Genomic DNA, 16,008 nt, shown 5'->3' on the forward strand with positions numbered 1-16,008 from the left:
ATTTTATTTTACATTTATTGACTGGGAAAGTCCGACTGGATATATGTCCATTTTCAGCTGAGGCCCGGGGAGAAAAACTCCAGCAATACAGACAGTAAAAATTACAATTAAAATTTAACACTTGGCTTACGAGCTATAGTAGATGATAATGTACAGTCAACGTCCCAGTACATTAATAAGGTGCAATTGCACAGTAAGGCTTGGTTTACGGTCTCTGGTAGAGAATACCATACACAGACTATGGAGGCAAAAAATGCTACAGTCTATCCTGGATAATATGACATATAGTGTAATTCAGTATTGTATACAGTACTGTTAAGTGTACCATTGAAAAGAAGACGTGAGTTGTACTAAAGAGTGGTAGGTAAAAAGAGGCAGTGCAAGTAGTAGAGGGTGGATTAAGTAGAGGGGTAAGTAAGGGTAGGGTCAAGGGTGAAGGAATAGAGGGATAGAGAGTCTTGATATCATATAGAGAGATAATGCGTAGTGTCAGGTTGTACACAAGTCTGATGTCTTTATTTCACTATTGGTGTTACAGATAGTATACATTTCAATCTAGACGTGTGACGGAGTCTGTGCAGCATTCATCCGCAGTATGAGCAATCTGGAAAGTTCCTGTGCACACCAGAGCTTTTCTTTATTGTGTAACTGGAGTAACGTAACCAATTCTGTAACTTTCTTGTGCTTCAGTAAATAAATTATCCAGTTCTAAAGCTGTCTGGTGTTTCAGTAAAAGATTAACGTCTGTAATCCTTACTGCTGTTTTGTTCTTTATTTTCTAACACAGGAGTCCAGTGCCTTTTCCCTTGGAAAAGACCCAGTTTATTTGTGAGTTTTAGTGTAGAGGCTGATGTTTTACACCATGTGATTTGGTAGTGGATCTTTTTTGCCTTGACATTTGCACCAGTTGCCTTAGGCCCTTAAGAAGGATGATCACTTCCCTTGTATCGAACCTCTCAATTGCTGTACTTTCCTGACATGTTTCAGAGGCGAACTCCTCTGTGAGCACTGCCTTTTTTCAGCATAGTGATTGGTATAACAGCAAAACCTATTGAAGCAGGATGGCTCTGAGCCAATCAGTAAGTCAGTTCCAGGAATGTCATTGCCGTGGTATTAAGTAGTTGAAAGTCATAATGGGAGCAACAAGCATTACCTAAGTATACTCTTTAGAGATGCCCTGTTCAGCTATGGTTGCAAAAGTTACAGTTCATGCTATTTGTGTTTAATGGTCCCTGTTTATTGACCTTAAAATATTTAATCTGATGTTGTAAATCTTCATTCATTCCTTACAGATAGGATTACGGTTCCGTCCTCTGAACCGACACGGCTGGTACCAAGCTCATGCCAGCCAAAAACTCTCAGCTAAGTCCTACCCACAATGCCCCTCTCGTAGTCTCTTCAGATCTTGTTTACTGCGTTCCTTGTTAGACGTGCCAAGCCATTCTCGCAAGCTAAGTGTGTTTTTTCTTTGTTAATCTCCTAGTACTTCCTTCCCTCTACCCTTGGTAGTTCTTTTCGTACTATCGTTGGTACTCCCCCACCCCCCCTCCCTCGGTAGGCCCCTCCTTTCTAACTGTCCTTTAAAAAAAAAAATATTAAAAATTCTATCCACTACTTTCTGTCAGTAGTTTTGTGCTTATAGAATTACTGTTTTCCTGTGTTTTTAGTGCAAAACTAGGCTTTAAGCATTGCGATGTGTGTGGGCATAAGATGCCAAACTCTGATGGTCACGCCTGGTGTGTTTATTGTTTGGACGTTGACCATATTAATACATCTTGTGATATTTGTTCCAGCTTCAGCAACCAGACGGTAGCTGAAGTTGAGAACAAACTTATTTTGATGGGCATGTTAAAAACACCCTTCTGTGAGGCTCTCTCTGGGGCAGAGGTCTCACCACCTCTTGTAAAACAAAAGGATGTAGAAAAACACAAGAAGCAGAGTCAATCAGTGCCGGCATCTCCATCCTCTTCGGAATAGAGATGACACCAGACTTCGGCGCAGACATCTCTGGCACCAGGGTCACACTCTCCTCCCTCGGTGCCGAATAACCATGACACAGATCCCTGCCACAATGACAGCATCAGTACCATCCTTGGCCATGGTACCGGTGACTTCCAAGGTTCCACCTACGACGACCACATCAGTTCCCAAAATTGAGTACCATCCCAGGACAAGGTACTCATCATCTTATGATCTGTTTGTGGAGCAACAATACAGTCCGTTTATTGAAAGACCAGAATCTTCATAGGCAGCTTCCTTTAGATCCACCTGGAATCTATTGAAACAAAATGTAGTGAGGCTTCTGGACCAGCTTTTATCAGCTAGAGGTTTACAGACACCAACTAGACCTTCCTTCCCTCCCAGAACGGAAGCTTTCCCGGCATATTCACCAGTTTATCCTCCACCGACCTCCTCCCAGGTTTCAGAGCAGTCTGTTCCAGTATCCATCCCGGTGTATTCTGTCTCTGTCTTGACAACAGAGGCCTCCCTATCGACACTGGCACCCCTGTGTACTACGCTTCCTTCGGAACTGGTACACTCTTGGGGCTGTGACTGAGCTGTTGGCACCATAACTACTAGTTCAGCACCAATTTTTTTCTATGGCGCCATCTACAGTTCCGGCCTTCCCCACAGTTGCCAGTCCTCTTGGGGCTCCAATCCTGGAGGTGGGTTTGTTAGTGGGGTGTGACCCCGGTCCTGAGGTTGTCTTTCTCTGTTCCGGTCTCCCATCGCTCTTCAGGCAGGCCTGCCTTCCAGGTGATGGAGAGGGCCCTTGCTTCAGCTAGCTCACAGTTGGCACCATCGGCATTGGAACCCAGACTCTCCTCTAGCATGCAGCTGTCCCAGCCCCCTACTCTGTGATTTGAGGAGCAGCAAGACCTTCCCTTGACGGGGAGCCCTTTCTCCGGAGTCCTCTTCAGAAGACCCCACTGGGGAGCCACCCCGGAAGAAACATTGCAAGAGGAAGCACCTCGATTCCCCTGAGGAATCCATCACTGAAGACACCAATTTACGATGGAGAAGGGTCCCCACGATCTCTCCTGGAAGACGTCTCATTTGGAGACATTTTCAAGAGCCTCAAGCAGAGGGAAGATTGGAAATCCTCCAACCCTTCGGAGGAATCAGTGTTCTTGCAGGCTTTCCATGCACGACCATCTACTTCTTGGGTGACCTCGCCTGCAGATGAGTTCATTAGGCTTTTATTGTGCAACTTGCCTGGAAGGCTCCGGACAACATAGAACCTGTCTCCTGGAGGCCCGATAAAATTTTGTTGCCTGAAGACCATCCCAGCTGGTCCAAACAGCTAGTAGTAGATTCCATAGTCGTGGCGGCGGCTACTAAGAGGGAACTGGCAGGAGAGAGTTCCACTGTTCATCCCCCCGAACAGGGAGTCTCGGGCTTTGGACAGACTGGCGAAGTGGACCTTTGTCTCCGCGACCTTTGCCATTCAGTCACTGAATTATCTAGCACACTTTATTCGCCTCCAAAGAGACTAATCTCAGGAATGTCTGCCTGTTTGGCGGGTGTACTGCCTGAGGAGGTGCGTGATACCTTTGCTTCCCAGCTAGCTACCCTAGAATCCACCTTTAACTCCTCGATGCGCTTGATTTCTCACACTACCGAGGGGGCAGCTAAAGCAGTTGCATCGGGCATAGTCATGAGACTGCATGCTTGGATGTGTTTGTGTGACTTCGCGGACCCTTTCAAATCTTCCTTTGTCAACGCTCCTGTTGACTAATCTTCTCTCTTTGATTCCAAAGTAAGAGAGAGAGAGATGCTGTCACGAAGTGAGAAAGACAGAAAGACCTTGTCTGCCATGGTCATACGTTTTTCTATCCCCCCAGAGATCCTACTCCAGGAATCGGAGGGGAGAGAAATTGTGGTTCAAGAAGTCCCAAGGACCTTTTTGTGACATTCATGATGAGCAGTCCCCTGGGGCAGAGGGGGCAACTCATCCGGAAGACATCCCTTTCGGGGCAGAGGGGGGCCGCGCAACCAGGGTGCTAGGGATTAGTTCTCTGGCCGACCCTTCCAGCGCTGCTGAGCAGCGGCCCCATTGCTTTCCTCTGAAAGCAGTTGAGGGACGATTCTCTCTGCACCTACAAGCCTGGCAATTCGTAACGGATTCATGGGTGCAGAGAATAATATCCAGAGGCCATCATATCCCATTTGATCTCACTCTCAGACCCATAAAACGAATCCCTGACGTTCCACCCAGTCAGAGGGATGGTGCAGCCTTAGAAATCGAAAAGCTGATAGGAAAGAGTCATCTAACCAGTCCCACCAGACCAAATAGGATCCGTTTGTTACACAAGGTTCTTTAGTGCCAAAAAAGGCAGGAGACTGGAGGCCAGTCTTTGATCTCAGCCTACTAAAGAAATTCATCAAACCTCAATTCCAGATGATCATGGTGCAGTCCATTCTCCCCTTTCTGTGGAAGGACAACTGGATGTGCCGTATAGACCTTCAGGATGCGTATTATCACATAAAGATAGACAAACGCTCCCAGAAATTTCTTCGCTTCCAGCTGGGAGCTAATCACTAACAGTTCAGGGTACTGCCCTTTGGTCTCTCGACAGCCTCCAGAGTGTTCTCCAAATGTATGGCAGTCATAATAGCTCATCTCTGACTACAAGGATTCCGGGTGTTTCCATATCTAGACGATTGGCTCCTCATCGCCATGACCAGGAACCTTCTCAATCTCTCTTACACTTGAGGCCTTGCTCTTCGCTTAGGTGTCATGATCAGTATTGAAAAATTAAACATGTCTCCAACAATAACACTGGAATTCATTGGAGTGATCTTTGACACAATGTCCTGTCAAGCTTCCCTTCCTCCTCGCAGACTTTCAAAAATAAATCCAATTCAAGTTCTCCTTTCCCAGACATCTGTACCAGCATGCTTAGCACAACTATTAGGCTCTGTGGCAGCAACCATTGCCTTAGTACCCTTGGCGAGGTTGCACATGAGACAATTGCAGTGGCTCCGTTCATCAGGGGTTGCTCTTAACCCACCCACTCTGACCACATGATATGCCTTACAAACATTTGCAAGGAAGAAATGCTATAGTGGATGAAGCCAGAAACAAATCTTTGGCGTCTACCATTCTGTCTTCCCCAGCTCACAGCCACGGTGACCACGGGCACTTCCTGTTAGAGTGGTGGTGGGCATTTCCAGGCAAGGACGGTCCAAGGCACTTGGTCCCCCATAGAGGCCAATTTGCACATAAATGTCCTGGAATTCAGAGCAGTTCTCTTAGCATTGCAAACGTTCCACCCATCCCTTCCTTCCAAGACTATTGCAGTACAGTCGGACAACATGTCAGTCGTCTGGTACATCAACAAACAAGGCGGAACCAGATCTTACCCCCTGTGTTGGGAAGCCACGAGAGTATAGCATTGGGCGATGGCTTCCAGCCACTTTCTCATAGCAATGCACATTCCCAGGAACTTCAGTCTTATTGCAGACAATATGAGCAGGAACACATTGATGCCTCACGAGTGGTCCCTCGACCCGATAGTAGCGGCTCAAATCTTCCGTCGCAGGGGCATGCCTTGCTGCGACATGTTTTTTTCACCCCTAAACAACAAATGCAGAATCTATTTTGCCTTGACCCCCCTCCCCCCAGGGGGAGTCACCGAGAGATGCTCTGACACACGATTGACCCCCAGGTCTACTGTACGCCTTTCCCCTCATCCCAAAATTTCTACAGAAAGCTCAAAGGTTGAGAAGCAAAGTGATCCTCATTGCCCCTGTCAAGTCTGGTTCCTATTCCTGTGGCCTCACCTGATCGACAGTCCATGGATCCTGGATCAATCTCAAGGACTGCTGACTCATCCTCCGGGACTGATACACCCCAATCTCCACAGCCTCAAGCTCGCAGCTTGGTTTCGCCAGGCTACCTGATATTTCATCCCCTGTTTGCGAGATCGTTCTGGCTTCGCACAAACCATCCACCAGAAATATTTATTTCAGTAAGTGGACTACGTTCTCTTTATGGGCCAAAGTCAAAACATGGATCCCTTCTCTATGCCTATTTAGAAGATCCTAGAATATCTCACTACCCTTTTACACGCAGGAGCTTCAGCATCGACCGTTACAGTACATTTAGCAGCTATTGCAAATTTTCACAGTGGAATTGACAATTCATCAGTTGTGTCACATCAACTGTACAAAACCTTCATGAAAGGAGTATTGCATATTAAATCTGTCAAGCCCATTACAGAGCCATGGGACTTGACATTGGTGCTTAAGTCATTAACAAGTCCTCCTTTCGAGCCTTCCAACTCAAGCGATATAAAATTTTTGCCCTGGAAAACTACTACTTCTAGTAGCCCTTACCTCAGCGAGAAGAGGTTTCCGAGTTGCAGGCCTTGAGTGTCAAGACACCATACTTGATTTTCCACAAGGAAAGGGTTTCTCTCAATACTAATCCGTCCTTTTTGCTCAAGGTCATTTCTGTTTTTTTCCATCAAGCAATCTACTGACCTACCGGTTTTCTTTTCCCACCATTCAAATAAAGGGGAGTACCTTCTACATACCCTTTATGTTCATAGGCAATTTCTTTTTTACTTGGACAGAACAAAAATTATTACTTTAAACATTATGCTGATTGTAAAACTAGAGATATATAATATACCTTGCAAGTTGTCAGAAATGTCATAGTTTCTACACAGGTAAAAGTAATAGAACATTGAGAGAAAGAGTAAGAGAACATATATACGCAATAAATCGTGAGGATGAAACTAATGCATTAGCGGCACATGTTTTACATAATGGTTTGGATCATAAATTAAAATTTATGGTTATTGAAATAATTTCTAAGAGTAATAGATTAGGTAACATCAGAAATTTTACTGAACAGGAGGAAAATAAATGGATTATTCGTATGCAGTCTAAGGGGAAAGGCCTAAATTGTAGGGTGACAATAAAGCCATTTTTGAAAAATAGGTCATTAAAGTATTAAATATCATACCATATCTTATTTTATTTTAATATTTATACTAATTATATATATTTTTCTTGAATTAATGAGCGGTTAGCATATTTATATTTTTATATTTCTGTATGGATGTTAAATGTGATTATAAAATGTAGTTTTTAATATATTTATATTATGAATTATTTGAATATTTAGGTAATTGTATAGATTTGATTTGTTGCTAGATATTTACAATGTATTTTCTGAGATACGTTAACACTGTCAGTATTTTCATTTTAGGGGCAATGTTACTTTAAGATAGATTTTGGCGCCAAAATGAACTATTTAAATGCTGCTATTTGAATTGAGAACTGTTTGTCTGATGAAGGGTTTGTAGTAACCCTAAAGCGCTTACAAGGAGCTTCCGTTTACTTGTTTTTATTCAGAATAAATTGTTTTTCAAGATATGGTATCGTTGTGGATATTTTAACATCTGTTTGGATGCATTAGAGAGAGAATCTATACGCTGCACTGACTGTGACTATACTTTGTCTCCTGATATCTTTGGTCGAGTGGATATTGGATACTTTGTTGAAATCCACAAGTGGAGGTGACTTTCTATGATATTTTACCGCATTGGTACAGCTACATTGTGGTATTATGTATCGCTTGTGTTGCAGTAATATTTGGAAGCTTTTGGCATAATTTTACAAGCGAAGGTGACTTAACAGCAGTCTGTCGTATTGATGCTGATGCACCTTTATAAAGTGTTTTTGCTGTGGTTGCAAGTGAAGGTGACTTTCAAACAATAGTTCTATCGCACTGGTGCTGAAGCACCCTGATATATAATATAGTCTTTGCCGTGGCAATGCCTGGAAGTATTTACTATGCTTGTAGCATTTGCAGGACCCAGGATGGGTAAGCCTGTTTCCAAAATGATCGTATTTTCTTGTCTCAAAAATGCTATTAAACTTTAGTCTACCAACAAAACAAAATATCCTTGCTTTCCAAAATAAAGGCTCACTCTACTAGATCGATAGCAACCTCCGTGGCCTTTCACTCTAGAGCCTCTATGGACGATGTCTGCACAGCAGCCACTTGGGCAAGACCACATACCTTTATCCCTCATTACAAATTGGATTTGGCCTCCAGGGGAAGAGCATCTTTTGGTTCTATGGTACTCGGGAATATCCTTCCTTAGGGCCACCCAGGACTCAAGTATCTGGGGACTCTGTCCTATCTGTAAGGAATGAATGAAGATTTACAACATCAGATAAAGAAGTTATGTCTTACCATAATGTTTCATCTGTGTTGTAGATATTCATTCATTACATCCTGCCCTCTTTCCCCCTACCTGTGCTCCTGGTGGACTTTAGGTATTTACCTTTTTCTCTGTTAGGGTATCTACTCAGACAGAGCCTCCTACGTATTATGGGGATCCTATTATATTTTACCAAGTGGGCAAACTCGATCTGAAGAGACTATGAGAGGGGCATTGTGGGTAGGACTTGAGAGATTTTGGCTGGCGCGAGCTTTGTACCGGCTGTGTCTGTTCAGAGGACGGAACCGAAGTCCTATCTGTAATGAATGAATGAAAATCTACAACACAGATTGAATGTTATGGTAAGACGCAGGGAACTACTCTTTTTTTAAGATCATGCAAGCAGCAGACAAATTCTTGGTTTTCTTGGGAGGTATGGTTTCCCCTCTAACAGTCCACAGTTGCAGTAACTTTTAGATTCGTTCTAGCATAGTGTTGTTAAGGCAGAGTTGACCTAGCTTGTGTTAGTATTTCTTGGATTGAGGGGACTTCATACATTACTGTAGGAAGTGCAAAACCAGTCAAATATGCTATAGTTTTTCAGAGATGTCGGATACACATGTAAGTTACCCCTGCTTGGTAATGAACTGCATAAAAGTTCATCCTTACTTGCTCAGTAGTGAACATGGGAAATGGAGTCATCTAAAATGCATGAGTTTGTGAGTCTTTCACCTTTCAGGTACAACTCCTTTACTTGAATACATAAAGTGGTTATGAAGTATAACTGATTGATAAATGTATCAAATTTGATAAAGTGCTGCAAATGGTTGTTAATGTTACTGATACCGTTTAATATCTGCTAAGTAGTCATTTCAAAGATTACTACTGCGGTTGATAAAAATAAATAAATGAATCTTCTTGCCTGCCTCAATAACTGAAGACAAATATATTTTGGTGGTCATATTTAAATATATTTTGGTGGTCATATTTGTCCTACAAAAGCAAAAAAAAAAGTCACGACCGATAACCAAAGTTGAATTTACACTTGCACAGTAACTCACTGTTAAGTGTTGAAGTTATTTTTTAAATTTTATCCTTACATTTCTAGTGGGAAAATCATCAGTTTTCTGCCAAACAGATTGCAAAGTTTTACTACTATTAACTACATGGATTTTTTAACATTTTAACAATCCACATTTTGTCAGACGTGGTATATCTTCGTTTTCTGTACAATATGTTGGTAGGTAAAGAAATGCACTTTTTGTAAGTAGATTTAAAAATGTCCAAGGAGAATGTGCTCTAAACCTAATTTTTAGTGTTGCTGTAATGTAGATGTTCTTTAGTTTATGATATATGAACCCAACACACAGATGTGTTTTTCACATCAAAATCAAACTCTGCAGTAAACTGAAGCATATGACATTTCTTTATCCTCACTGCAAGTCTGGATTTTAGATGCTATGATTTTTGGATCCTGTTCTCTTAAGTTTTTTATAATGACTCTGCTGTGAATGTGAAAACTGACAGGTTGATAGGTACGTCAACTCCTTTCCAGATATCCCCAGGGGATGCCCTCTACCATTTTTCCCCAACTAATAAAAAAAAAAAAAAAAAAAAAGGTCCTCACTGCGGTCTCCAGAACTGAAAGCACTACATCAGTAAGTTCTTATAATATCCCAAGTTGCTAACCCGTCAAGTCCTTTAGAATCTTTATTCAACCACAGCCTCCAGACAGGCTTTGTCCCTAGGGAATGGAGTTCTGCAGTAGTCATACCTCTACACAAAGGAGGACCATTAACAGACCCAGGGAACTACAGACCCATAAGTTTGAATAGCATATGCAAGACCATGGAAAGAATTATTGTGGACCTGCTAGTTAAAGACTAGAAAATTTTCAAACACTGGACTCCTCCCAGTTGGGTTTTGTCAAGGCTGGTTATGCCAACTAAGTCTGGTGAACTTCTTCAAGAAGGTCACTAGAGCCACAAACAAGGGCAGAACTGTGCATACTGGCTACCTGGACCTGGCAAAGGCAAAAGCATTTGACACACTACGACTTGGACATAAATCCCTGTGTCACCCGATGTATAGTTAAATGGCTCACTGAAGGGAGAGACAAAGTAGGGTGGGGGAATCCACCTCCACTAAGAAGCTTGTTACTAGTGGTGTCCCACAAGACTCTATACTGGGACTTCTCCTGTTGAGAATATACTTCTCTGAAGTCAAGGCAAATGTAGTGGGCCTTTGGCTGACCAAATTTGCTGACTACAGCAAGCTGGGTACAATCACTGAATTGTGCAAAGATGTTAGATATCCTCCAGGAGAGTCTGAGACAGACAAATAACTGGTGCCAGAACCATGGCATAAAGCTCTGTTCAAAAAATGCATCCTAATACCCTTTGGTAAGATGACCACCCGTTCAAATTATAACATTGATAACATTCCATTACGAGTAGACCCAGTGGTGAGGGACTTTGGGAACTTAGGTTGACAATAACCTGAACTTTGATCACTGTGTCTCCATGGTGGTGGAAAAGACTTGTGTGGCCCAACTTGTAAGTAAGGGCATGGCTTCCATCATAATCCCACTATGCTCAGCCCTCATTAGACCAATTATAGAGCACAGTGCACCCTTTGGCATGTACCTGACCAGCCTTCTGCAATGGGCACAGAGATTGCTCATTAAAATATAGGGTGTAAATAACCTGTCCTATGAGAGTTTGCAGCTAAGCCCTGTCCATTTACTCTGTCCCCTACAGACTACTGAGGGGCGATCTGTGCTTGCCCTATGATGCATTCTCTGATCAAGTCCTGATTGGTTTGCTACACATTTACAACACACTGTACTAGAGTTACCCAATCTAAGGCTCTAAAGCTTGTGTGTGACATAAGCAAGACACACCGGAGAAACCTGTATGCATGTCCAGGATTACCCTTTAAATGGAACAGATTTTCCATTCAGCTCTTCCCTAATGCTGTTCAAACTTAATTTGGACCATTGAATGGCAAATCGCAAGTTCATCCCTGGTTTGTCTTTGGCCTTATGGACAGGAACAGAGATGCCCTAACAGACTGATACTGAAGCCATCATACTCTGAGGATATTGATAATTGGGGCATGAATGGTTAGACTTAAAAAGGCTTTGGGGTCATTAGCCTAGTAATTTCCTATGATCCTATGAACTTACCTTGATGTTTAGGATCAATATGGTAGTGTAACCCAGTGCCAGCTGTGCGTGGGAGTAGTGTTGTGTAGAACAATAGCTAATGTGAATATTGCTGCCTCCTTGAGATGCTTGATATGTATTTTATTAACTGTAGTATTTCTCTCGCGCGCTCCCTCTCTTTTTTTTTTTTTTTTTTTTCTTGGTCCCTCTTGGGACATCATGTAACCCTCCCTGCCTCCAGTGCCTCATATCAGTGCTGGTCTAGCAGCTTTATTTCCTAACCACCTGGACTTGTTCCAATACTGCTGAGGCCAGTTGTGGATCTCAAGGATGTCCTAAGGGTTCGGTAGTCACTGCTTTTGACCTAGGGGTATTTATTTATTTTTAATTACCTACCCACTTCCTTGCACCTCCTCCCATATTCGTTGACTGTGTTCAAGGGCAGCTTCCCCCTAAGGAAGCATCATCAATGAATGCCTTACCAGCTGAGATGGTCATGCCCATCCCTCCTTGCTGCTCCATCAGTTTGCCCGAACTACTAATCAGACTGGTTCATAGCGCTTTAGTTAGGGCTTTACCCCTCTGTGCACTACACACTTAATTCCAGTACAGGACTTTAATTCACATCCCCTTCAACATGTGAAGTGTATACGGTAACCTGTAGAAAATTTGATCTGGTTTTGGTCATAACCAGCTTACTATGTGTTCTCAACATGGATGTCAAGAAATCTACCTGGAGAGCAGAAGGAAGTAAAGGTGAAGAGATGAATCTTAATATCTGTATTGAGAACATGTAATAAGTTTGATCAGAGAGACCCAGTCATAAATCTTTGTAGTGCTCAGAGCTTTGTTCCACATACTCTGTTACAAAAAAAAGTGTAGGAGTGCAAAGCTGTAAAACCTTTAGCACTACCACCCCGAAGGTAAGCAGGAGATAAGTGTCCTGAGGAACTAATGGCTTTAGTAGCCATTAGATGTGTCACCATGTCATTTGTTTATAACTGTCAACCTGAGGTGCCAGAACTGGTGTTACTGGGAACAGTTGTGGATTGCTGACCACCCTAGATTTTGGGAAGAGTTTAGAATGGCTTGTTTTTTGGAGGAGAATTTTTTTATCTAAAAGTTTAGGAATTCTAAAATACTTGGGTTTATGGGTTCATAGGTAGGTATTAGGCTATCTGCCCGAAGGCATTTATAAACCTAGCCAGAATGTGTTGGCTTTCGCCGCCCCATTAGATTAGTTTCCTGTGCCTCTGTCCAGCAGAGCCACTGAAGTGACCCCCGTTCTCTTGAGTGTTAGCGAGGAGCTCTGCCTAATGTAGATTGGAATCTTGTTCCAAAGCATGGGAGGGCTCTGGGACAAGAATTTATCCCTCCAGCACGTCCTATTTATTGTTGTGGTGAGGTTTAGATCCCTAGAGTGTGTGGCTCGAGGGGATATGGTTTTTCTTTAGGTGGAGCATGTCTGTCAATTCTGAGTTGGACATGGCCTTGTATATCAGGCAGAGATCACCTCTGAGTAGGCGGTGTGCAACCGAGTACAGCTGGAGTTTCTTCAGTTGTGCTGCATAGGGCATCTGTTTGAGGCCAGTGGTCCTCTTTATTGGGTACTTCTGTGGTCTTTCCAGCTGTTGCAGGTGTCTTGTAAGGTACGTCCCAAATGGGGTGTTGTTCTCTGATGGGTCTGATGAGTGATGAGTAGAGGGGCACAATGACCTCTTGATCTGGATGCGAACCCTTTTGAGATTAGGTGGGCCACATAGAAGGATTTTCTAACCACTTTGGCAATTTGATTATCAAAGGAGAAATTACTGTCTACTTGGGTCCCCAGATCCCTTATGTCTTCTGTATTTAGGGGCCCACCACCTATGTGGTAGTTTGTGGGTACTTAGTCATCCCCTTTGGAAAAAACAATGCACTTTTTGGTATTTAGCTTGAGGCCATGATTTTGACACCAGGTATCCGTCTCAGTGAGATCCTTTTGTTGGATGTCTGTGTCAGCCAGAGAGTCAGTTATAGCCCCTAGTTTGCAGTTGTCTGCGAACTTGGTCAGCCATAGCTCTCCTGTGCTTGTCTGTACCTCTGAGAAGTGTATGCTGAACAGGAGTGGTCCTAGGACTGAGCCCTGGGGAACTCCACTTGTAACCGGTTTAGAGTCGGACCTAGCTCCCGCAACTCTCACCATGTGCATTCTGTCCGTGAGCCAGTTGGCAACCCATCTTGTGATATAGGGGTTTATGTTCAGGGTGGTGAGCTTGTCTATAATACCAGAATGGGGAATGGTGTTGAAGACCTTTGCGAGGTTTAGGTAGGCTGTGTGTACCACTTTTCCGTCATCTATAGCCTTGGTAACTGTCTCAAAGAAGTCTACCAGGTTTGAGGTATGATCTGCCCTTAAAGCTGAACTGGATAGGGTCCAGTGTTTGGAGGTTCCCAATGTGTCTGGAGTGCATCATCATGGAACTCATTAACATAGTCTTGCAGACCAAGCTAGTCAGGCTTATAGGGCGATAGTTCCTGGGGTCTGTTGTGGCTCCACCTTTGTGGAGCAGAATAACCGTTGCTGTGTGCCACTCTATGGGTATGTAGCCTGTGGAGAGGCGGAGTTCGAACAGTGTGTTTAGGTGAGGGGTAGTTCGTCTTTGAGCTCATGTAGGATGCAGCCTGGGACACCGTCCGGTCCCATTGATGCTGTGTTTTTGGCTTTGGAGAGGGTTGTTGTAACCTGTGTCTGTGATTTTAGGGGCTCTATATTCTTCTGGTATGGTTATGGGCCCATTTGGGGGTGAGAGGTGGGTGAAGTTTGCACTGAACCTGTCTGCCAGGATGTTGGCGATGTCGGTAAGTTCGGTGTATTTTGTGCCATTCTGCACTAACTCCGAGCATTGCCACTTAGATTCTTGATATAGCTAAAGAATGCCTTGTGGTTATCTTTGCAGTCCTTGGCAATTTTTCTTTCAAAGCTCACCTTGGATGATTTTATGAGGGATCATAATTTCTTGCTGATACTGAGCAGGGATGTCATCCCTTCTTGGGGTTTTACTCTGTTCTGTACTAGTTTTCTCGTTCTATTGTATAGCTTGTTTATGGCAGGGGTCCACCAGACTGGTTTCCTTTTCTTGGAGGAGTTAAGTCTTGGTTTTGCTTGGGATAGCACGATCCATGCATTCTTGTAGGTGCCAGCAGAATGCAATAGTAAAGGATTTTGCAGCTTGGACAGTGTTATCCTTTAGCATGGGGACTTTGAAACATTCCACCTCGGTCTTAAGTAACGTGATGTTTGCTTTTGAAAAGTTTTTCACTGTGGTTTCCTTGTTCAGGGGTTGCAGCGGAATGTGGATATCCAGAGTGATTTATTTATGGTCAAATCTAACCAGTGAGGGGTTGACCTCAGGTGTGGAACACCGGTCCCCGATGTTGGTGATGACAAGGTCCAATATGTTGTCACCTCTGGTGGGAGTGTTGACCATTTGATCCAGGGCGTTTGAGTTTATAAATTCTAGGAAATGTTGGGCAAGGGAGTTGGTACTTGAGTAGTTCTCCCAGTTAATGTTTGGGTAATTGAAATCACCCAATATTAGGGTGTTTGGTAGGACCTTTGTTTCCTAGTGTTTCCAGAAATGCGGAATGGGGGTCCTGGGACATGGTGGGTGATCTGTAGCAAGCTACAATTTGAATTGCACGTGGATGATCTCTGAAGCATCGTGCTGTGCAAGTAACCTGGAGGTGTGGGTATCCTTGATGAATATGGATACGCCCCCACCTTTTGTATTTTGGTCCAAGTTCTGTGGCCGAAATGTATGGTATGAGTTAGCTTGGTCATGCTGGGGTGCTCTCTAGAGCCTTAAACCAGGTTTCTGTTACTGTACATATATCTATTTTCTCCATACTGAGGAGTGCCTTGAGTGCGTGCATTTTGAGGTTTAGACTTCTGGCATTGAGTAGCATTGCTCTCAGTTTTTTGTTACTTGTGCTATTTACGGCGGTGGGTTTGGCTTTTGAGCCTTGCCTGAAAATGGCACTATGAGGGTGGCAAGAGCCTTGGACAGTATTCGAAAGCTTAAGAGTGACAGGTGCAAGCAGTCTCTAGGGAAGCAGCGTGGCTTGTTGAGCATGTCATCCCAGGCAGGCAGACACTGGATCCCCTTTGAATGACACCAGCAACTTAGCCAGTTGTTGAAATTGATATTTTTTTCTTTATACCGTGGTATCATTCTTGGTGAGGGCAGGATGCTTCTCAGGGTTAGGGTCATACTGGCCTGGGCTACTTTATCAGAGAGCTCTTCTATGTGTCTCTTCATGTAGTCCAGGGAGGTATGGCTCAGGTCATTTACACTAACATGGACAATGACAGAGTCGTGTTTGTAGTTGTTCTGGAGTGACCCGAGTTCTTGTGTTATGTGGCGGATCTTGGCCCCCGAAAGGCAGCTAACAGTAACTTCTCCTTATTCAGCCTAGTGAGTGGGACATCAGTGCGCCTGACTATGGAGTCACCTATTACTAGTATGTTGGGTATATTATTTTGCCTTAAGGGCTGTGATTGCGTGGCACACTGGTTTTGTGAAGTATGGGTTTCATGGTTTGTGTTGGGGGGGTGGAGGTTGCTTGGATGTTTGCTTTGGGGGTCTCTGTTGCTTTTGCAGATTTTTATTTAGAGCC

At 43.6% G+C, this 16,008-nt stretch overlaps 1 protein-coding gene across 4 annotated transcripts in view; it reads left to right on the forward strand.

Annotated features, from left to right (window-relative positions):
• ANO5 (anoctamin 5) overlaps positions 1–16,008 on the forward strand; it is a 1,890,652-nt gene that overhangs the window by 248,863 nt on the left and 1,625,781 nt on the right. The gene's annotated exons all lie outside the window — the stretch shown is intronic.

Source organism: Protopterus annectens, chromosome 9.part0, assembly GCF_019279795.1.
Source record: "Protopterus annectens isolate FY-2018-M chromosome 9.part0, PAN1.0, whole genome shotgun sequence".
Classification (NCBI taxonomy): Eukaryota; Metazoa; Chordata; order Ceratodontiformes; family Protopteridae; genus Protopterus; species Protopterus annectens.